Here is a 22,698-nt window from a genome sequence, read left to right on the forward strand (position 1 = left end):
CTATCTCTGTAGTGTCCTCCAGCCCCTACACCCCCTCACTATCTCTGTAACCTCCTCCAGCCCCTATACCCCCTCCCTATCTCTGTAACCCCCTCCAGCCACTACGTCCCTCTCTACCTCTGTAACCCCCTCCAGCCCCTACACCCCCTCCCTATCTCTGTAACCCCCTCCAGCCACTACGTCCCTCTCTACCTCTGTAACCCCCTCCAGCCCCTACACACCCTCCCTATCTCTGTAACACCCTCCAGCCCCTACACCCCGTCCCTATCTCCTTAACACCCTCCAGCCCCTACACCCCCTCCTTGTCTCTGTAACCTCCTCCAGCCCCTACACTCCCTCCCTATCTCTGTAACCCCCTCCAGCCCCTACACCCCCTCCCTATCTCTATAACACCCTCCAGCCCCTACACCCCCTCCCTATCTCTGTAACCCCCTCCAGCCCCTACACCTCCTCCCTATCTCTGTAACCGCCTCCAACATCTACAACCCCTCCCTATCTCTGTAACCCCCTCCAGCCCCTACACCCCCTCCCTATCTCTATAACACCCTCCAGCCCCTACACCCCTCCCTATCTCTGTAACCCCCTCCAGCCCCTACACCCCCTCCCTATCTCTGTAACCGCCTCCAACATCTACAACCCCTCCCTATCTCTGTGACCCCCTCCAATCCCTACACCCCCTCCCTATCTCTGTAACCCCCTCCAGCCCCTACACCCCCTCCCTATCTCTGTAAGCCCCTCCAGCTCCTCATTTCATGATCTCCACCCTCCTGTAATCCTGGTTGCTCTTGAATCCTAGTTTCCATCGCTCCAGCATTGGTAATGTCTGCGACCTGTCCCCACAATCTGCCTGTGTGAAAGAATAAGTGAAAGGTCAGGGGCAAAGCCACAGTGCTGGGTTCAGAACATATGAATCTCAGTATAGCAGCTCCAACCTCTGAATTTACAAAACCGTCTGAGTAGCTCTCTGTCTGTGAGAGGCTGAAATATTCCCACTGAGAGTGTTAGAACATAGGACAGTACTGCACAAGAACAGGCCCTTCAGCCCACCATGTCTGTGCTGACCATGATGCCATTTTAAGCGAATCCCATCTGTCTGCACATTGTCCATACCCAAGGATTTGTTTAAACAACATTTAAACATTGCTATGGTACCTGGTTCCATCACATTGTTTTAACCTGAACCATTCTTTCTAACCTAAATTCCAACATTAAGTTTTCAAAATTTATCCGAAAAGTCAGTGATTCTGTGTGAGGTTCATGATTCAGTGCAGCGTCCCCAGTGAGGCACTCCCTCAGTGCTGACCCTCCGACAGTGCGGCACTCCCTCAGTACTGACCCTCTGACAGTGCAGCACTCCCTCAGTACTGACCCTCCGACAGTGTGACACTCCCTCAGTACTGACCCTCTGACAGTGTGACACTCCCTCAGTACTGACCCTCTGACAGTGAGCACTCCCTCAGTACTGACCCTCTGACAGTGAGCACTCCCTCAGTACTGACCCTCTGACAGTGTGACACTCCCTCAGTACTGACCCTCCGACAGTGCGGCACTCCCTCAGTGCTGACCCTCCGACAGTGCGGCACTCCCTCAGTACTGACCCTCTGACAGTGTGACACTCCCTCAGTACTGACCCTCTGACAGTGTGACACTCCCTCAGTACTGACCCTCTGACAGTGCGGCACTCCCTCAGTACTGACCCTCCGACAGTGCGGCACTCCCTCAGTACTGACCCTCCGACAGTGCGGCACTCCCTCAGTACTGACCCTCCGACAGTGCGGCACTCCCTCAGTACTGACCCTCCGACAGTGCGGCACTCCCTCAGTGCTGACCCTCCGACAGTGCGGCACTCCCTCAGTACTGACCCTCTGACAGTGCAGCACTCCCTCAGTGCTGACCCTCCGACAGTGCGGCACTCCCTCAGTACTGACCCTCCGACAGTGTGGCACTCCCTCAGCACTGACCCTCTGACAGTGCGGCACTCCCTCAGTACTGACCCTCTGACAGTGCGGCACTCCCTCAGTACTGACCCTCTGACAGTGTGACACTCCCTCAGCACTGACCCTCTGACAGTGCGGCACTCCCTCAGGACTGACCCTCCGACAGTGTGGCACTCCCTCAGCACTGACCCTCCGACAGTGTGGCACTCCCTCAGTACTGACCCTCTGACCGTGCGACACTCCCTCAGCACTGACCCTCTGACAATGCGGCACTCCCTCAGTACTAACCCTCTGACAGTGCGACACTCCCTCAGTACTAACCCTCTGACAGTGCGACACTCCCTCAGTACTGACCCTCTGACAGTGCGACACTCCCTCAGCACTGACCCTCTGACAATGCGGCACTCCCTCAGTACTAACCCTCTGACAGTGCGGCACTCCCTCAGCACTGACCCTCTGACAGTGCGGCACTCCCTCAGTACTGACCCTCCGACAGTGTGGCACTCCCTCAGTACTGACCCTCTGACAGTGCAGCACTCCCTCAGTAGTGACCCTCTGACAGTGCGGCACTCCCTCAGGACTGACGCTCTGACAGTGCGGCACTCCCTCAGGACTGACCCTCCGACAGTGCGGCACTCCCTCAGGACTGACCCTCTGACAGTGTGGCACTCCCTCAGCACTGACCCTCTGACAGTGCGGCACTCCCTCAGTACTGACCCTCTGACAGTGCGGCACTCGCTCAGGACTGACCCTCCGACAGTGAGGCACTCCCTCAGCACTGACCCTCTGACAATGCGGCACTCCCTCAGTACTGACCCTCTGACAGTGCAGCACTCCCTCAGTACTGACCCTCCGACAGTGTGGCACTCCCTCAGTACTGACCCTCTGACAGTGCAGCACTCCCTCAGTAGTGACCCTCTGACAGTGCGGCACTCCCTCAGGACTGACGCTCTGACAGTGCGGCACTCCCTCAGGACTGACCCTCCGACAGTGCGGCACTCCCTCAGGACTGACCCTCTGACAGTGTGGCACTCCCTCAGCACTGACCCTCTGACAGTGCGGCACTCCCTCAGTACTGACCCTCTGACAGTGCGGCACTCCCTCAGGACTGACCCTCCGACAGTGTGGCACTCCCTCAGCACTGACCCTCTGACAGTGCAGCACTCCCTCAGTACTGACCCTCTGACAGTGCGGCACTCCCTCAGGACTGACCCTCCGACAGTGAGGCACTCCCTCAGTACTGACCCTCTGACAGTGCAGCACACCCTCAGTACTGACCCTCCGACAGTGCGGCACTCCCTCAGGACTGACCCTCCGACAGTGAGGCACTCCCTCAGCACTGACCCTCTGACAGTGCAGCACACCCTCAGTACTGACCCTCCGACAGTGCGACACTCCCTCAGTACTGACCCTCTGACAGTGCAGCACTCCCTCAGCACTGACCCTCCGACAGTGCGACACTCCCTCAGTACTGACCCTCCGACAGTGCGACACTCCCTCAGTACTGACCCTCTGACAGTGCAGCACTCCCTCAGCACTGACCCTCTGACAGTGCAGCACACCCTCAGTACTGACCCTCCGACAGTGCGACACTCCCTCAGTACTGACCCTCTGACAGTGCAGCACTCCCTCAGCACTGACCCTCTGACAGTGTGGCACTCCCTCAGTACTGACCCTCTGACAGTGCGGCACTCCCTCAGGACTGACCCTCCGACAGTGAGGCACTCCCTCAGTACTGACCCTCTGACAGTGCAGCACTCCCTCAGCACTGACCCTCTGACAGTGCGGCGCTCCCTCAGTACTGACCCTCTGACAGTGAGACACTCCCTCAGCACTGACCCCCTGACAGTGCGGCGCTCCCTCAGCACTGACCCTCTGACAGTGCGACACTCCCTCAGTACAGACCCTCTGACAGTGCGGCACTCCCTCAGTACTGACCCTCTGACAGTGCGGCACTCCCTTAGTACTGACCCTCTGACAGTGCGGCACTCCCTTAGTACTGATCCTCCGACAGTGCGGCACTCCCTCAGTACTGACCCTCTGACAGTGCGGCACTCCCTTAGTACTGACCCTCTGACAGTGCTGCACTCCCTCAGTACTGACCCTCTGACAGTGCGGCACTCCCTCAGTGCTGACCCTCCGACAGTGAGGCACTCCCTCAGTACTGACCCTCTGACAGTGTGGCACTCCCTCAGTACTGACCCTCCGACAGTGAGGCACTCCCTCAGTACTGACCCTCTGACAGTGTGGCACTCCCTCAGTACTGACCCTCTGACAGTGTGGCACTCCCTCAGTACTGACCCTCCGACAGTGAGGCACTTCCTCAGTATTGTCTGTCGGACAGTGCGGCACTCCGTCAGTACTGATCCTCCGACAGTGCGGCACTCCCTCAGGACTGTCCCTCTGTCAGTGCTGACCCTCTGACAGTGCGGCACTCCCTCAGTACTGACCCTCTGACAGTGCGCCACTCCCTCAGCACTGACCCTCCGACAGTGCATTACTCCCTCAGTACTGACCCTCTGAAGGTGCGGCACTCGGTCAGTACTGACCCTCTGACAGTGAGCACTCCCTCAGTACTGACCCTCTGACAGTGCGGCGCTCCCTCAGTACTGACCCTCTGACAGTGAGACACTCCCTCAGCACTGACCCCCTGACAGTGCGGCACTCCCTCAGTACTGACCCTCTGACAGTGTGACACTCCCTCAGCACTGACCCTCTGACAGTGAGACACTCCCTCAGTACTGACCCTCTGACAGTGAGCACTCCCTCAGTACTGACCCTCTGACAGTGCGGCGCTCCCTCAGTACTGACCCTCTGACAGTGTGACACTCCCTCAGCACTGACCCTCTGACAGTGAGACACTCCCTCAGTACAGACCCTCTGACAGTGCGGCACTCGGTCAGTACTGACCCTCTGACAGTGCGGCTCTCCCTCACTCCCTCAGTACTGATCCTCCGACAGTGCGGCACTCCCTCAGTACTGACCCTCTGACAGTGCGGCACTCCCTCAGTACTGACCCTCTGACAGTGCTGCACTCCCTCAGTACTGACCCTCTGACAGTGCGGCACTCCCTCAGTGCTGACCCTCCGACAGTGAGGCACTCCCTCAGTACTGACCCTCTGACAGTGTGGCACTCCCTCAGTACTGACCCTCCGACAGTGAGGCACTCCCTCAGTACTGACCCTCTGACAGTATGACACTCCCTCAGTACTGACCCTCTGACAGTGCGGCACTCCCTCAGTACTGACCCTCTGACAGTGCGGCACTCCCTCAGCACTGACCCTCTGACAGTGCGACACTCCCTCAGTACTGATCCTCCGACAGTGTGGCACTCCCTCAGTACTGACCCTCCGACAGTGAGGCACTTCCTCAGTATTGGCTGTCGGACAGTGCGGCACTCCGTCAGTACTGATCCTCCGACAGTGCGGCACTCCCTCAGGACTGTCCCTCTGTCAGTGCTGACCCTCTGACAGTGCGTTACTCCCTCAATACTGACCCTCCGACAGTGCGGCACTCCCTCAGTACTGACTCTCTGACAGTGCGGCACTCCCTCAGAACTGACCCTCTGACAGTGCTGCACTCCCTCAGTACTGACCCTCTGACAGTGCGGCTCTCCCTCACTCCCTCAGTACTGATCCTCCAACAGTGCGGCACTCCCTCAGTGCTGACTGTCGGACAGTGCGGCACTCCCTCAGCAGTGACCCTCTGACAGTGCGACACTCCCTCAGTACTGGCCCTACGACAGTGCGGCCCTCCCTCAGTACTGACCCTCTGACAGTGTGGCACTTCCTCAGTACTGACCCTCTGACAGTGCGGCACTCCCTCAGTACTGACTCTCTGACAGTGCGGCACTCCCTCAGTACTGACCCTCTGACAGTGCGGCACTCCCTCAGTACTGATCCTCCGACAGTGTGGCACTCCCTCAGTACTGACCCTCTGACAGTGCGGCGCTCCCTCAGTACTTGGCATCGACTCAAAGTGCCAAATTGCCTGCTTCCACATGATTGGGATTCTCTGACTTTATAAGAAAATGTGTAAAATTAAACCATTAAGCTGATCAAAATCCTCTCTCATTCAATCATAGCTGATATCTTTCTCAACCCACAACCCCACTCTGTTGGCTTTTCCTGTAAGCATTGTTCCCCGTACTAGTCATCAGCTGATCTATCTCTGTTATGGAGTCATAGATTTGAACATCATGGAAACAGGCCCTTTGGCCCAGCACAATCATGCTAACAAGGTTTCCTGAACAGAACTATTCCCATTTGCCTGATAGGTTTACCGTTAAATTACAGAGCGACCATCGTAAATCAGCCTGGTCACTGTTCAACGTACAGAGCGAGGGATGGAGAGTAACCGGGTCACTGTTAATCTACAGAGTGAGTGATGGAGAGGAACCGGGTCACTGTTAATGTACAGAGAGTGATGGTGAGTAACCGGGTTCTTGTTAATGTACAGAGCGAGTGATGGAGAGTAACCGGGTCACTGTTAATCTACAGAGTGAGTGATGGAGAGTAACCGGTCACTGTTAATGTACAGAGTGAGTGATGGAGAGTAACCGGGTTATTGTTAATGTACAGAGTGAGTGATGGAGAGGAACTGGGTCACCGTTAATGTACAGAGTGAGTGATGGAGAGTAACCGGGTCATTGTTAATGTACAGAGTGAGTGATGGAGAGGAACCGGGTCACTGTTAATGTACAGAGCGAGTGATGGAGAATAACCAGATCACTGTTAATGTACAGAGCGAGTGATGGAGAGTAACCAGGTTTGTGTTAATCTACTGGAGCCTCCTGTTCCAGGCTGTGCCTTCATGCACTGACTATTTGCTGTTGTGGGAATGAATTATTTATGCTTTGGGACTTGAATAAAGTCACTTTCAATTCTCATCACACAGGAATCAGCAGAATGTTTCAGTTCCATTGTGTTCCTGAAGGTGAAGGATGTTGGACCTGGGAAAGAATCAGCCCCATTTCATCATTCTGTGTCAAAGAACAAAGAACAAAGAAAATTACAGCACGGGAACAGGCCCTTCGGCCCTCCAAGCCTGTGCCGATCAAGATCCTCTGTCTAACCTGTCATCAATTTTCTAACGGTCTGTGTCCATTTGCTCCCTGCCCATCCATCTACCTGTCCAAATATATCTTACAAGACGCTAACATGTCTGCGTCTACCACCTCCGCTAGCAACGTGTTCCAGGCACCGAACACCCTCTGTGTAAAGAACGTTCCACGCATACCTCCCTTAAACTTTCCTCCTCTCACTTTGAACTCATGACCCCTAGTAATTGAGTCCACCACTCTGGGAAAAAGCTTCTTGCTATCCACCCTGTCTATACCCCTCATGATTTTGTAGACCTCAATCAGGTCCCCCCTCAATCTCCATCTTTCTAATGAAAATAATCCTTATCTATTCAACCTCTCTTCATAGCTAGCACCCTCCATTCCAGGCAACATCGTGTTGAACCTCCTCTGCACCCTCTCCAAAGCATCCACATCCTTTTGGTAATGTGGTGACCAGAACTGTACACAGTACTCCAAATGTGGCTGAACCAAAGTCCTATACAACTGTAACATGACCTGCCAACTCTTGTACTCAATAACCCGCCCAATGAAGGAAAGCATGCCATATGCCTTCTTGACCACCCTATTGACCTGCGTTGTCACCTTCAGGGAACAATGGACCTGAACACCCAGATCTCTCTGTTCATCAATTTTCCCTGGGACTTTTCCATTTACTGTATAGTTCGCCCTTGAATTTGATCTTCCAAAATGCATCACCTCGCATGTGCCTGGATTGAACTCTATCTGCCATTTATCTGCCCAACTCCCCAGTCTATCTATATTCTGCTGTAATTTCTGACAGTCCCCTTCACTATCAGCTACTCCACCAATCTTAGTGTCATCAGCAAACTTGCTGATCAGACCACCTACACCTTCCTCCAAATCATTTACATATATCACAAACTACAGTGGTCCCAACACAGATCCCTGTGGAACACCACTAGTCACAGGTCTCCAATTTGAGAAACTCCCTTCTACTTCTACCCTCTGTCACCTGTTGCCCAGCCAATTTTTTATCCATCTAGCTAGCACACCCTGGACCCCATGAGACTTCACTTTCTCCATCAGCCTGCCATGGGGAACCTTATCAAACACCTTACTGAAATCCATGTATATGACATCTACAGCCTTTCCCTCATCAATCAACTTTGTCACGTCCTCAAAGAATTCCATTAAGTTGGTAAGACATGACCTTCCCTGTACAAAACCATGTTGCCTATCACTGATAAGCCCATTTTCTTCCAAATGGGAATAGATCCTATCCCTCCGTATCTTCTCCAGTAGCTTCCCTATCACTGACGTCAGGCCACCAGTCGATAATTACCTGGATTATCCTTGCTGCCCTTTTTAAACAAGGGGACAACATTAGCAAGTCTCCAGTCCTCCGGGACGTCAACCGTGTTTAAGGATGCTGCAAAGATATCTGTTAAAGCCCCGGCTATTTCCTCTCTCGCTTCCCTCAGAAACCTAGAATAGATCCCATCCGGACCTGGGGACTTGTTCACCTTAATGTCTTTTAGGATACCCAACACTTCCTCCTTCCTTATGTCAACTTGACCTAGGTGTCAACCCAAAACACTGACAGGACAGGGACAGCATGTGGCCAGAGACAGTGTAAAGCTCTCTCTACACTGTCCCTCCTCAAACTTCCCCAGGACAAGGACAGCATGGGGTTAGAGACAGTGTACAGCTCTCTCTACACTGTTCTTCATCAAACATCCCCAGGTCAGGGACAGCATGGAGTTAGGTACTGAGTAAAGCTCTGTCTATACTGTTCCCCATCAAACATGCCCAGGACAGAGAGTGGATGAAGTGAGATAGAGTGAAGCTCCCTCAACATGTCCCCATCAAACAATCCCTGGATAGGGACAGCAAAGGGTTGGATACAGCGTAAAGCTCTCTCTATACGGTCTCCCATCAAAACCTTCAAGGGCAGAGACAGCACAGTGTTAGATACAGAGTAAAGCTACCTCTAATCTTTTTGAACTAAAATTAATCTCACTTGATACTGTTCCTATCAAACAGGACAGGTACTGAAGGGCTTTGACTCCCTTTCTGAAAAGCAGGGTGAGGATCAGACATGATAATCTAATTGCAACCTCCACGTTTTCCAAACATTCATTACAACCACTTGACTCTGATCGTCGCTGTCTCGGCTTATAAAGCCCTGGGCCCCCAAAGGTATTTTTAAACAATTTTATCCACCATTCTTTAAAGACAGGATAGGTTTCACTGTGACTCCTCCTGATGTCGAATAGCCAGCTAACATCGGGCCTTGTAGATGAAGAATGACCACTTGGGGTGTGAGATCCTGCTCAGGGAGTGGGGGCCAGCGTTAATTGCTCCCAGGAAGGAGGAACCAGGACAGCGAGGAAAGGAGAGTCAATCCATTGGGATTGGAATAGATGCTGAAAGCTGGAGTGGGAGTCATTCCTGAGATACAGAAACACTGGAGTGGAAATCACTCAGTGTGATATTCCTCCCAATCCCTGAGCTCACGGCTCAGTTTCTGGCCCAAGGCTGACAGTGTGACACTCTGTAAACAGATCAAAGAGGAATGAGCAAAGCTCAATGTAATTACAGCCCTGATAGCCCCATCCATCAAAACTAAAACGAGAAACATTCACCAACAAGACGGCAAACATCAGCTGGGGCTGAGACTCGGAGGCAGCTCGAGTGGAATAGGAAACCTGTCATCATTTATTGTCCATCTCCAGGGAGCAAACACAGTCCTTTCACACTGACCGAGAGGCTGATGTGAAACAAGCCTAGCTTGGGCTCACAGATATTAAAGAAAGGACTTACATTGCTCTAGCGCCTGCCACCACCTCAGGACATTCCAAAGCTCTTTGCAGTCAGTGGAAGTGTAGACAGTATTGTAATGTCTGCAGTCTGTCCTCTTCATTTAACCTTTTCTGCTCTATTGCTCAGCGCCCATTGATGCCCTCAGGAATGAGAGGAAAGGAGAATTCAGGAGAGGTTATTAACATCTCCAGCACAGACACCAGTAGGACAGACTGCCTGGAAAGGGCTAGCAATCAGACACACTGGAAAAATGGATGAAAATGGAAGAGAGAGGGTTAATAGAGGACTGAAGGCGTTATTTTCTGAGGAATTAGGTAAAGGAGCTTGTGGTACAGATCGAAACTGGCAGGTATGATGTGGTAGGCATCACAGAGACATGGCTGCAAGGGAATCAGGATTGGGAACTGACTATTCAAGGATATACATCCTATCGAAAAGATAGGCAGGTGGGCCTAGGGGGTGGGGTTGCCTTATGAGTGAGAAATGAAGTTAAATCAACTGGAAGAAACAAAGTAGGGTCGGATGGTGTAGAATCTGTGTGGGTAGAATTGAGGAACCACAAAGGCTAAAAAAAACACCGCTGGAGTTGTGCACAGGCCTCCAAACAGCACTCAGGACCTGGGGCACAAGATATACCAGGAGATAGAAAAGGTGCATAAGAGGTAAAGTCACAGTGATCAGGGGGGATTTCAACATGCAGGTGGACTGGGAAAACATGTTGGTGGTGGGTTGCTAGAAAAGGAGTGTGTGGAATGTCTATGAGATGGCTTTTTGGAGCAGCTCGTGGTGGAGCCCACAAAGGAACAGGGAATACTGGATTTAGTGCTGTGCAATGAGGCAGACTTGATAAGGGAGCTTAAGGTAAAGGAACCCTGAGGAGGCAGTGACCACAAAATGATAGAATTTACTCTGCAATTTGAAAGGGAGAAAATAAAATTAGAGGTAACGGTATTACAGCTGAATAAAGGCGACCTCAGAGGTATAAGGGAGGAACTGGGCAGAATTGACTGGAAGAGGAGCCTAGAAGGAAAGACAGTGGAACTGCAATGGCAGGAGTTTCTGGGCATAATTCAGGAGACACAGCGACAATTCATCCCGAGGGAAAAGAAGCATGGTACAGGGAGGGTGAGGCAACCATGGCTGACTGAGGAAGTCAGGGATAGCATAAAAGCAAAAGAGAAAGCATATAATGTGGTGAAGCGCAGTTAGAAACCAGAGGACTGGGAAGCTTACGAAGACCAACAGAGAGCAACCAAAAAAGAAGTAATGAAGGAGAAGATTACATGTGAGGATAAGCTGGCCAGAAATAGAAGTGAAGGTCAAAAGAGAGGCAAAAGTGGACATTGGACACTGGAAAATGGCAGTAGAGAGACAGTAGGCGGGAACAAGGAAATGGCTGAGGAACTGAATAATTACATTGCATCAGTCTTCACAGTGGAAGACACGAGTAATATCCCAAAAATTCAAGAGCTTCAGGGGGCAGAGCTGAGTATGGTGGTCATCACCAAGGAAAAGGTGCTAGCTAAACTGAATGGCCTGAAAGTGGATAAATCGCCTTGACCAGCTGGACTACACTCCAGAGTCCTAAAAGAGATAGCTGAAGAGATAATGGAAGCGTTCGTGGTGATCTTTCAGGAATCGCTAGAGTCAGGGAGGGTCCCAGAGGACTGGAAAATCCCAAACCTGACACCCTCGTTTAAATAGGGAGTAAGGCAAAAGATGGAAATTTGCAGGTCAATTAACCTAACCTCAGTCATGGGTAAGATTTTAGAGTCCATTGTAAAGGATGAGATTTCTGAATATTTGGAAGTATATGGTAAAGTAGGGCAAAGTCAGCATTGTTTCATCAAGGGGAGGTCATGCCTGACAAATCTGCTAGAATTCTTTGAGGAAGTAATGACTAGGGTAGACCAAGGGGGGCTAATGCATGTTATCTACCTGGGCTTCAATGAGGCCTTTGACAAGGTGCTGCACAAGAGGCTGCTGAGTAAGATAAGGGCCCATGGTTCTAGAGGCAAGGTGCTAGCATGGCTAGAAGATTGGCTGTCTGGCAGAAAGCAGGGAGTGGAGATAAAAGGGTCTTTCTCCGGATGGCAGCTGGTGACAAGTGGTTTTCCACAAGGGTCAGAGCCGGGACCACAACTTTTCACTTCACAAGATAAGCATGAGATATTTTCTCAATGGGGAGAAAATTCAGAAATCTAAAGTGCAAAGAGACTTGGGAGTTCTAACCCAGGATTTTCTCAAAGTAAACTTGCAGATTGAGTCATCAATTAGGAAGGCAAATGCAATGTTGGCATTTATTTCGAAAGGACTTGAATATAACAGCAGGGATGCACCCCTGAGGCTTTGTAAGGCTTTGGTCATGCCACAGTTGTGTACAGTTTTGGACCCCATATCACAGGAAGGATGTACTGGCGCTGGAGTGGGTTCTGACGAGGTTCACAAGAATGGCTGTGGAGACCAGATCATTGCGTACATATAAGACAGAGATATCAAGGGGATCAAGGGTAGTGGAGAAAAAGCAGGAGGATGGGGTGGAGAAACTTATCAGCCATGATTGAATAGTGGAACAGACTCAATGGGTTGAATGACATAATTTCTCCTCCTATGTCTTATGGTCTTAAGATCTTATGAAATTTGACGGATTCCAGTTTGATGTTCCTGATTACCGAATCTCTCCCATTGACACAGTTTCTGACCCTGTTCCCAACTCACTCACTGAACACATAGAAACATAGAACAAAGGGGAAATAGGAGCGGGAGAGACCATTCAGCCCTTCGATCGAGCTCTGCCATCCAATATGATCATGGTTGATCATCCATTCAACAGCATGTTCCTGCTTTACCCCAGGATCCTTTCACTTCTGTAGTCCCAAGTGTTATATCCAACTCCTTCTTGAAAACATTTTGAAATCAACCATTTCCTACAGGAGAGAATTCCACAGACCCACCACTCTCTGGGTGAAGACATTTCTCCTCATCTCAAACTCAAACCATAAGACCATAAGACATAGGAGTAGAAGTAAGGCCATTCGGCCCATCAAGTCCACTCTGCCATTTGAATCATGGATGATGGGCATTTCAACACCACTTCCCTGCACTCTCCCCGTAGCCCTTGATTCCTTCTGAGATCAAGAATTTGTCGATCTCTGCCTTGAAGGCATCTAACGTCCCGGACTCCACTGCACTCTGTGGCAATGAATTCCACAAGCCCACTACTCTCTGGCTGAAGAAATGTCGTCTCATTTCAGTTTTGAATTTATCCCCTCTAATTTTAAGGCTGTGCTCACGGGTCCTAGTCTCCCGGCCTCACGGAAACAACTTCCCAACGTCCACCCCTTCTAAACCATAAATTATCTTGTAAGTTTCTATTAGATCTCCCCTCAACCTTCTAAACTCTAATGAATATAATCCCAGGATCCTTAGCCGTTCATCATACGCTAAACCTACCATTCCAGGGATCATCCGTGTGAATCTTCGCTGGACATGCTCCCAGGCTAGTATGTCCTTCCTGAGGTGTGGGGCCCAAAATTGGACACAGTATTCTAAATGGGGCCTAACCAAAGCCTTATAAAGCCTCAGAAGCACATCACTGCTTTTATATTCCAACCCTCTTGAGATAAACGACAACATTACGTTCGCTTTCTTAATTACGGACTCCTCCTGCAAGTTAACCTTTAAAGAATCCTGGACCAACGCTCCCAGATCCCTTTGTACTTCTGATTTACGAATTTTCTCACCATTTAGAAAATAGTCCATGCCTGTATTCTTTTTTCCAAAGTTCAAAACCTCACATTTACTCACATTGAATTTCATCAGCCATTTCCTGGACAACTCTCCTAAACTGTCTAAATCTTTCTGCAGCTTCCCCACCTCCTCAGTACGACCTGCCTGTCCACCTATCTTTGTACCATCGGCAAACTTCACCAGAATGCCCCCAATCCCTTCATCCAGATCATTAATATATAAAAGGTGAATAGCTGTGGCACCAACACTGAACCCTGCGGGACACCACTCATCACCAGTTGCCATTCCGAAAAAGAGCCTTTTATCCCAACTCTCTGCCTTCTGTCAGACAGCCAATCCTCAATCCAAGCCAGTAGCTCACCTCGAACACCATGGGCCCTCACCTTGCTCAGCAGCCTCCCGTGAGGCACTGTATCAAAAGCCTTTTGGAGGTCTAGATAGATAACATCTACTGGGTTTCCCTGGTCTAACATACTTGTTACCTCTTCAAAGAATTCTTACAGGTTTGTCAGGCACAACCTCCCCTTACTAAAACTATGCTGACTTGTTTTAATCTGACCCTACACTTCCAGGAATTTAGAAATCTCATCCCTAATGATGGATTCTAGAATTTTACCAACTACCGAGGTTAGCCTAATCGGCCTAAAATTTTCCATCTTTTGCCTTGTTCCTTTCTTAAATAAGTGGGTTACAACAGCAATTTTCCAATCATCTGGGACTTTCCCTGACTCCAGTGACTTTTGAAAGATCACAACCAAAGCCTCCGCTATTTCCTCAGCCTCCTCCCCAGAACTCTAGGATGTAGCCCATCGGGGCCAGGGTATTTATCAATTTTTAGACCTTTTCTAACACTTTCTCTTTTGTAATGCCTACCGCACTCAACTCTTCCCCCGACTCTCCCTAATTGTTGGCATACTACTCATGTCCTCCACTGTGAAGACTGATGCAAAGTACTTATTAAGTTCTTCAGCTATTTCCTTATTTCCCATCACTAGCCTTCCAGAATCAATTTGGAGAGGCCCAGTGCCTACCAGAGCTGCTAAATCAATACTCCACAATGGATTATCTAATGTTATTACACTTGCACTGAATTTGTCTTCAACATAATATCCAAAAGTTTTCCTCATCATCTGGGACCTGTTTTTATTTGCAAGGAGCAGCCAACAAGATGGTGAGGACCTGCTCCTGTCCCTCTGGCCAATCATTCCTCACTGCGCCCTTGGCTCTGCCCCAGTGATCCTCATTGTAATCCATGGTGTCCCTGAGGTCCCACTCCCTCCTTCACCCTCTCTGTCACTCCCTGACTCCCACATCGACCTGCTTCACTCTCTCCCTCACTGTCTCCATCACTCCCTGACAACCCATGCCTCACTCTCTCCATCTGATGATTGATGGGAGAAAGATTTTCAGGCAATTTTCCAGCACAAGGCATTTGACACAGACATTTCACATAGAGCCATGAGAAAACTCCATAAATCGCCCAGGGGCCATTCATCCCTTCAATGCTGCCCTGTCATACTGTGAAGTCATGACAGATCTTCACTCTAATCTCATCCAGCTACCATTGCTCTCCATATGTAGGGATGGAGAGGGGGAAAGCAGTGGGAAAGAGGAGAGACTGATGGAGAAAGATGCAGCGGGATCTGGCCTTCCTTGTGCATGAATCACAAAATGTTAGTTTGCAGGGACAGCGAGTCATTCAGAACGCCGGCAGAATCTTACCATGGATCGAAAGAGGTAATGAATATAAACGCTGAGAGGTTATACTTCAGTTAGGCAGGGCCCTGGTGGTATTGGGCACAGTGATACAGCACTAACATGGACTGGACACAGTGATACAGTGTTTACATGGACTGGGCACAGTGATACAGCATTAACATGGACTGGACACAGTGATACAGTGTTTACATGGACTGGACACAGCGATACAGCACTAACATGGACTGGACACCGCGATACAGCGTTAAGATGTACTGGACACCGCGATACAGCATTAACATGTACTGGACACAGTGATACAGCATTAACATGGACTGGACACAGCGATACAGCATTAACATGGACTGGACACAGTGATATAGCATTCACATGGACTGGGATTGATGGTGTGTTTGGTCTGAATGTTAAATGTGGGCAATATACCAAAGAGGTGAGTGTAACACAGAGCTCACCCTGAGAGACTCTCAGTCATGGAGAGATTCAGACTTCCATCACTCTCTCACCATCTCCCAAATGTCCAGAAGCTTTCAGGGTTAAAGCAATGACCATCACACGGACTGAACCCAGGGGAAGGGTTGGCTGGACCATTGACCCCACAGCCCTCCCCCTGACCTTCAGGCAGAACAATCTGCTGCCCTCCACCCCTGTCCTCAGGGTGGGGCTTTAAACAGATGCTCAGATTGTCTCCAAGGGGGCAAACTTTAAACATTTCAACTCATTCTTACAACTTGCACAACATCATTTATTCTCCAGTGTCTGTACAAATGAACATTGAGCTCTGGCTGTTAAATATTTATATCCTACAGCCTGATTAAAGCTTCTCACCCACTGCATTAATTCTCCAGCTATCGGAATGAGAGGCAGTTTATACAGCGACATTAGCAGCAGGATTTATACCTTCCCCACCCATTGGTCATCACAGTCAATGTGAGCTGACAGCTCCTTTCAGGAGCTGATTATTTCCCTGGATTTGGAGGGGTCGGCATTTTGAAGAATTATTTCAGGGAAGCTGGCTCTCATGGGTAAGGCTATATTCATTGGCCAAGTCTTGTTGCTGTGAAATTGTCCACCCTTTTAATCCCAATCAAATTAACCCTTCATTGTCCAGAGAAGATGCTGACAGCTTTATCCAAAGGCCCATCCAGCCAATGAAACACTCGGAAACAACAGCTACTTCCATTTACATAGCGCCTTTCAAAGAATGAAAGGTCGCAGAATGTTTCAGAGGAACGTTGCAAGATTAAGTCTGACATAGGGACACATCAGGAGATATTCAGTCAGGAAGAGTCACTGGACTCGGAACGTTAACTCTGTTTGTCTCTCCATGCAAACTGCCAGACCTGCTGAGTTTCTCCTGCAGATTTTTCTTCAGATTTCCAGCATCTATAGTTCCTTGTTTTTATTCTGCTGATGTTTTGTTTCTGTATCTGGGCGAGTTGGGTCAATATGGAGCTGGGAGTGGAGGGCTAATAGGGGCAGGCCTCTGTAGTAACAGGCATCCAGTGCTCTCCGATAGCAATGGGACAGCACAGGGCTTTTCACTGACCCAGGGATTGGAAAACCTCGTACATTCCCATCACAGGGGAGGCTGTGTCTTAGGCCGGTTACTGTGATTGACACATTCCATTGAAATCTCCATGTGCCTCTCTCACCTTCTGTCTGTCAGCCTCCATATCTCTGCATCACTCACTCCCTCTCTCAATCTCTCATTCTCTCTCTCTGTTACTCACTCCCTCTCTACTTCACTTATTCTCTCTTTCTGTCTCCCTCTCTCAGCTCCTCCTTCATTCCATGACTCACTCTCTGTCTCTCCTGATCACTCACTCTCTTCAGCACTCCCCCTCCCTCTCTCCATGAGTCCCTTTCTTCATTACACACTCTCTCTCCCTCATCTGCTTCCTTTTCCCATCAGTCTCTCTCTCCTTCTCACTTACCCTCACTCCCTTTCTCCATCACTCACTTTCTGTTTGCCTGTGCCAAAGGACTATCTTTTGTTTCTTGTGTGTTTTATTTTAAACTGAGCAGTTGATTGTTGAGAGCGACTGCTTTTCTCCCTGAACTCTCATTTCAGATCCTCTTTGTGAAAGTTCTGCTTCTGGCTGTTGCACTCAAATCCTGTTTCACCCCCATGCCTCCCACTCTCACCCAGCAATGTGAAGCTGCTGCCTAACACTGGGTCACCTCACGTCACTGGATCACTGTCCATCACTGGGTCACTGACTGCCACTGGGTCGCTGACTTCCACTGGGTCACCGCCTGTCACTGGGTCACTGCCTGCCACTGAGTCACTGCCCATCACTGAGTCATTGCCCATCACTGGGTCACTGCCTGCCACTGAGTCACTGCCCATCACTGAGTCACTGCCCATCACTGGGTAAGTGGGTCTCACTGGGTCACTGCTCAGCACTGGGTCACTCTCAGTCACTGGGTCATTGCCTGTCACTGGGTCACTGTCAGTCACTGGGTCACTGCCCGTCACGGAGTAAGTGGCTCTCACTGGGTCACTGCTCAGCACTGGGTCACTGCCCGTCACTGGGTCACTGCCTGTCGTTGGGTCACTGTCAGTCACTGAATCAATGCCAATCACTGGATCACTGCCTGTCATTGAATCACTGCCAGTGGCAAAAGCATAGGTTCTTCAGACCATTCATCATCCTGAAAGGGCCTTCACTGTGAGCGAACACTGCCCACGGGCTGTCCTGACTGAATCAGAGAGGCACAATGAGGGGGAGGGGTGTGGTGGGGGTTAGGATCACCAATCTCCATCCACCCCCAATTAAATATTGACCCCAACAAACACACCCATTGGGACAGTTCCAAACTTCACATCCTCTCCAAATCACAACAACTTGCCACGTGAATAAAACCCAGAGACCCCTCTCAGACTGTGACCACTGTCTTTATTCTGACCCTGTTCAATTTTCCTGCTCCTTGTTTCCTCGCTCTCTAATAACAAATCACAGCCTCAGAGAGAGGATGGTGTTCAGTCCTGGGCCCCACTCTTTAGGAAGGATGTCAGGGCCTTGGAGAGGGTGTGGAAGAGATTTACTGGAACAGGAGCAGGGATGAGGAACTTCAGCGAATGTGGAGAGACTGGAGATGCTGGGATTGTTCTCCTTAGAGCGGAAAAGGTTCAGGGGGGTTTAATCGAGGCCCTCAAGGTCATTGGGAGAGCTTAACTGAGTATGGTGATAAATGTAGACAGGGTGGTGAAAGGTGTTTGGCACACTTGCCTTCATTGGTCACAGCAATGAGTACAGGAGTTGGGATGTCATGTTACAGCTGCACAAGACAATTGCTGAAGCCATATTTGGAGTACTGTGTACAATTCCAGCCGTATTGCTCTTGGAAGGATATTGCTAAACTGGAAAGGATGCAACAAACATTTAGAAGGGTGTTATTGAGGTGGGAGGTTTTGAGTTGGAAGGAGAGGCTGGATAAGCTGTAACTTTTTCACCGAAGCATAAGAGGCTGAAGTAGAGGTTTACAGAGATTATAAAACCATGAGAGGCCTGGATAAGATGAATAGCCAAGGTCTTTTCCCCAGGGAATCCAAAACAAAGTTTAAGGTGAGAGTGCAAAGATTTAAAAGCGACTTGAGGGGCAGCTTTTTCATACGGAGGGCTGTGCATGTATGGAACAGGGGAACTGGTAGAAGCTGGAATAATTACAACATTTAAAAGACTTTTAGATGGTTACATGGATAGCAAAGGGTTGGAGGGATCTGTGCCAAACATAGGCAAGTAGGGCTAGTTCAGTTTAGAAAACCTGGTGGGCACAGATGAGTTGGGCTAAAGGGCCTGTTTCTGTGCTGTATAACTCTGTGAGCCTACGGATAAATCAGGGGAAAATGTTTGCGGGGGAGGAGGGTCAGTGACTAGAGGGTCACAGATTGAAGGTGAAGGGGTTCCTATTGTGTTGTCTCATGCTGTGATTTGATGCTTCAAGTGCAGTGGAATTATATCACATTACACTGATATTACAGGACTTTTCACCAACTCGGGAATTGAATGGTTACACAGGAGATAAAAGTCGATGTTAAATATACGGAGAATGTTAAATAAAAGATACTGTTTTCCTGTGAGTGACTAAACTCGACCATTAGGAGGAAATCAGATCTTATTCACTGCAGAAACTCAGCCTTGGCTTGTAATTCCAGATTTCTCAATGTCTGAGGCATTTCAGGGAATAAAATCTCAGATCAGAGCTTTATCTCCGGGGCCTGATCTCTAGCTCCCTCTGATCAGAGTCTCCTGAAGGACAATTAGTTCATTGCACAGGCCCAAAGCCTGTAATTGAGCACAGCCACTTAACACAAAGATTCTGGTCTGAAAACACAGCAGCAAATGGTAGGCCTTCTCCAACGTTTAGGCCTGGGCTATGGGTGAACTTAGATCAGGGACATGAAGCTCCTATTGGTCCCATCATTTGGCTCTGGTTATCGTCACTGAACAAGTTAGGGAGCACAGTTTAACACACGGTTTTTCTCCATTAACATGAAGCATATAATAAAGTAATAACACTGAGCAGATAATGTGACAGCGCTGAGCACTAATTATGGGCTGTGGAGTTTGGAATGAAAACACTTGGTGACAATCTCTCTGTCACCAGCTGCTGTATAATTTCACATTCCCCTGTGTAAAGCTTTCCATGTTCAGCTGCTGTTTGTGGGACTGATCACATTCTCCAGACTGCTTTATGAATCCAGCAGGCCAAGCAGCATCTTAGGAGCACAAAAGTTGATATTTCAGGCCTAGACCCTTCATCAGACAGTTCCCATTGTCTCTGCTTTATGAATCAATCTAGTCCCCATTTGTGACTCTGACACTGACTGGGGCCACTGTATGGAAGGAGTTACCTACAGGAAACAATCTAATTAAAGGAGAGTCACAGCATGGAAACAGGCCAAATGCTCCATGCTAAGATTTTTACTCCACATAAATTTCCTCCCAACATCTCTCCATTTCACCCTGTCATCGTAGCCTTCTATTCTTTTCTCCATCATTGGATCTTGCATCTTCCCCTTTGTGCCTCTGTAATTTTCCTCAATTACTCCCTGTGATTTCACATTCTGCTCACTTTGTGGAGAAAGACATTTTTTCCTGAATTTCCAGCTCTATTAATGTCTGAAGTTGATAATTCTTCTTGTGAGCTCTTTCTCTCCTTACTTTTCCTGTAAATGGTGCAACAGAATCTTGGGATGAATGGACTCCTCTTCCTGTGGGAATGAGCTGGAAGCTAGACATTTGATGTTGGCTGACAGTGTTAGTTTGAGATAAAAAAGTGTGGGGCTGGATGAACAAAGCAGGCCAAGCAGCATCTTAGGAGCACAAAACAATGAAGGGTCTAGGCCCGAAATGTCAGCTTCTGTGCTCCTAAGCTGCTGCTTGGCCTGCTGTGTTCATCCAGCCCCACACTTTGTTATTTCAAATGCTCCAGCGTCTACAGTTCCTATTATCTCTGATACAATCTCAGTTTGAGTCTGCCTCTGTCCCAGTAAAGCTATGATTAATCAGACTGAGTAAATTGTTGATGAAAGATGTTAGGGTTGGGTCTGAGACAGATTCTCAAACTCACACAAAAGCCCTACCATGAGGGCTGAGTCTTTGGAGAGGTTGAGTTGCTCCGAACAACCTTGGTGCGGGTTGCTGTCCATGGTGCTGGTTCGGCAAGAACAGCTGTCCAAACCTCACCCGGCATTTCTGACCTTTCTATCACTGTTCCCACCAAGCCTGCTCCCAAACCGATCACAGTCCACATTGTAAAAGGAGGAATTTGGGTCTAAACTTTGGGAGGTAACGTGAATTTGTACGGAAGGTAGGGCAGTATTTGAGTAAGGAGCAGGTTCACTAAGTGGGGAGGCTATGACAGATGGAGTATAATGTGGGAATTGTTGACTTTGCCAGAGAGAACAGAAAAGCAGCAATTTATAAAAAGAAAAGGGCAATGGCTGCACGAATCTGCAGTCCAGCAGGATCGGGGTGGGGGGGGGGGGTCCTGGTGCATCAGTCACAAAACAGGCTGAGGAAACAGGGACAGGGAGTGATTTGGAAGGGAGATGGAATGTTGTTGTTCAGTTAGAGGGGAATAGAATAATAAACAGTGTAAGTTTTCTTACAATTTAAAACATACAGGATGTTGGTGAGACCACGGGAATACTGAGCACAGTCCTGTATTGCTCAGTTATGAGAGGACATAATTACATTAGGAGTAATTCAGACAAAGTTCGCTGGACTGATTCCTGGGATGAGGGGGTTATCTATTGAGGGAAGGATGTACAGACTGGGCCTGTATCCATTGGTGTGATGGGAAATGTGAGGTGAACTTAATTGAAACAATTTAGATTATCAGATTCTATAGCATCCACAGTTCTTTTGATTTTTATTCAGATTCTTAGGTGCCTTGACATGGTGGTTTATGAGAAGATGTTTTCCCTTGAGGAGGGGCTGAGGCAGGGCATTTTTCCTCACAAGGTGATGAGGATTTCGAATTTTTCTCCTCAGAGAGCACTGAGAGTGTGATATTGATTTTCTTTGAGGCTGAGGAGGATAGGTCCATCATTAATAAAGGAGTCAAAGGTTATTGTGGTGTGACTATGAAGTGGAGAGGTGGCACAGCCAGATCAGCCATGACCTTATCAAAAATAGCACAGGGTTTTGGGGCAGAAAAGCCTCCTGCTCCTGATTTGTGTGGTTGTTGTTCATTTGTACTTGTTACTATCCATTCACTCTCTGTTACAAACTACAGGAGATTGAGTCCAGTCGTGGACCCCACTCTTTAGGAAGGACATTGGGGTCATGGAGAGAGTGTGGAGGAGATTTGCTGGAATGGAATCAGGAATATAGACAGACTGGAAAAGTTGGTTTTGTTCCCCTTAGAGCAGAGAAGGTTAAGCAGAGATTCAATAAAATGCTGACAAATCAGCTGAGAGTTCAAACAATTTGTGAAAGGTTCTGATGAAGTAAATATTGAGAAAGTGTTTCCAAGGGCAGGGATGTCAGTGATTAGAGGGGGATGGATTGAAGACAATCGGGAAAAGGCCCAGAGGGGAAGACAAAGGATTTTTAAAAATTTTCTATGTAGTCTGAGCTCATTTCGGGAGTGGGCTTTGCATGGAAAGTGATGGAAATGCCAGGAGAGAGCCTGCGACAGTGGGCCCTGCTGCGGTCATCACCATGGACAGTGGGTCCAACGGAGACCAGCACCATGGACAGCGGGCCATGCTGGTGTCAGCACCCGGGCAGTGTGTCCTGCTCTGGGCTGCACCATGGGCAGTGATCATGCCTCAGTCGTTCTGCACAATTGAGCTGCTCCAAAGAACCAAACATCATCGCAGGGTTTGTGAGTGAGATTGAGAATCTGTTGTGAGCTCCAATGTGCTGCCTGAAACGGCAGTGAAAGCAGGTTTAATAATAATTTTCAGAT

General features: G+C 49.1%; 1 protein-coding gene across 8 annotated transcripts in view; it reads right to left on the minus strand.

Moving 5' to 3' along the window:
• The window catches only part of LOC125456535 (netrin-G1-like), a 102,367-nt gene that overhangs the window by 47,419 nt on the left and 32,250 nt on the right, over positions 1 to 22,698 (minus strand). For 6 of the 8 annotated variants that reach the window (XM_059648200.1, XM_059648197.1, XM_059648194.1 and 3 more), the window contains one exon: positions 9,805 to 9,944. The exons of the other annotated variants lie outside the window; for them this stretch is intronic. The gene's annotated coding sequence lies outside the window, so the exon portion shown is untranslated. The remainder of the gene's footprint in view (positions 1 to 9,804; positions 9,945 to 22,698) is intronic. 8 annotated transcript variants of the gene reach the window in all.

This window comes from Stegostoma tigrinum, chromosome 8 (genome assembly GCF_030684315.1).
Source record: "Stegostoma tigrinum isolate sSteTig4 chromosome 8, sSteTig4.hap1, whole genome shotgun sequence".
In the NCBI taxonomy this organism is placed as follows: domain Eukaryota; kingdom Metazoa; phylum Chordata; class Chondrichthyes; order Orectolobiformes; family Stegostomatidae; genus Stegostoma; species Stegostoma tigrinum.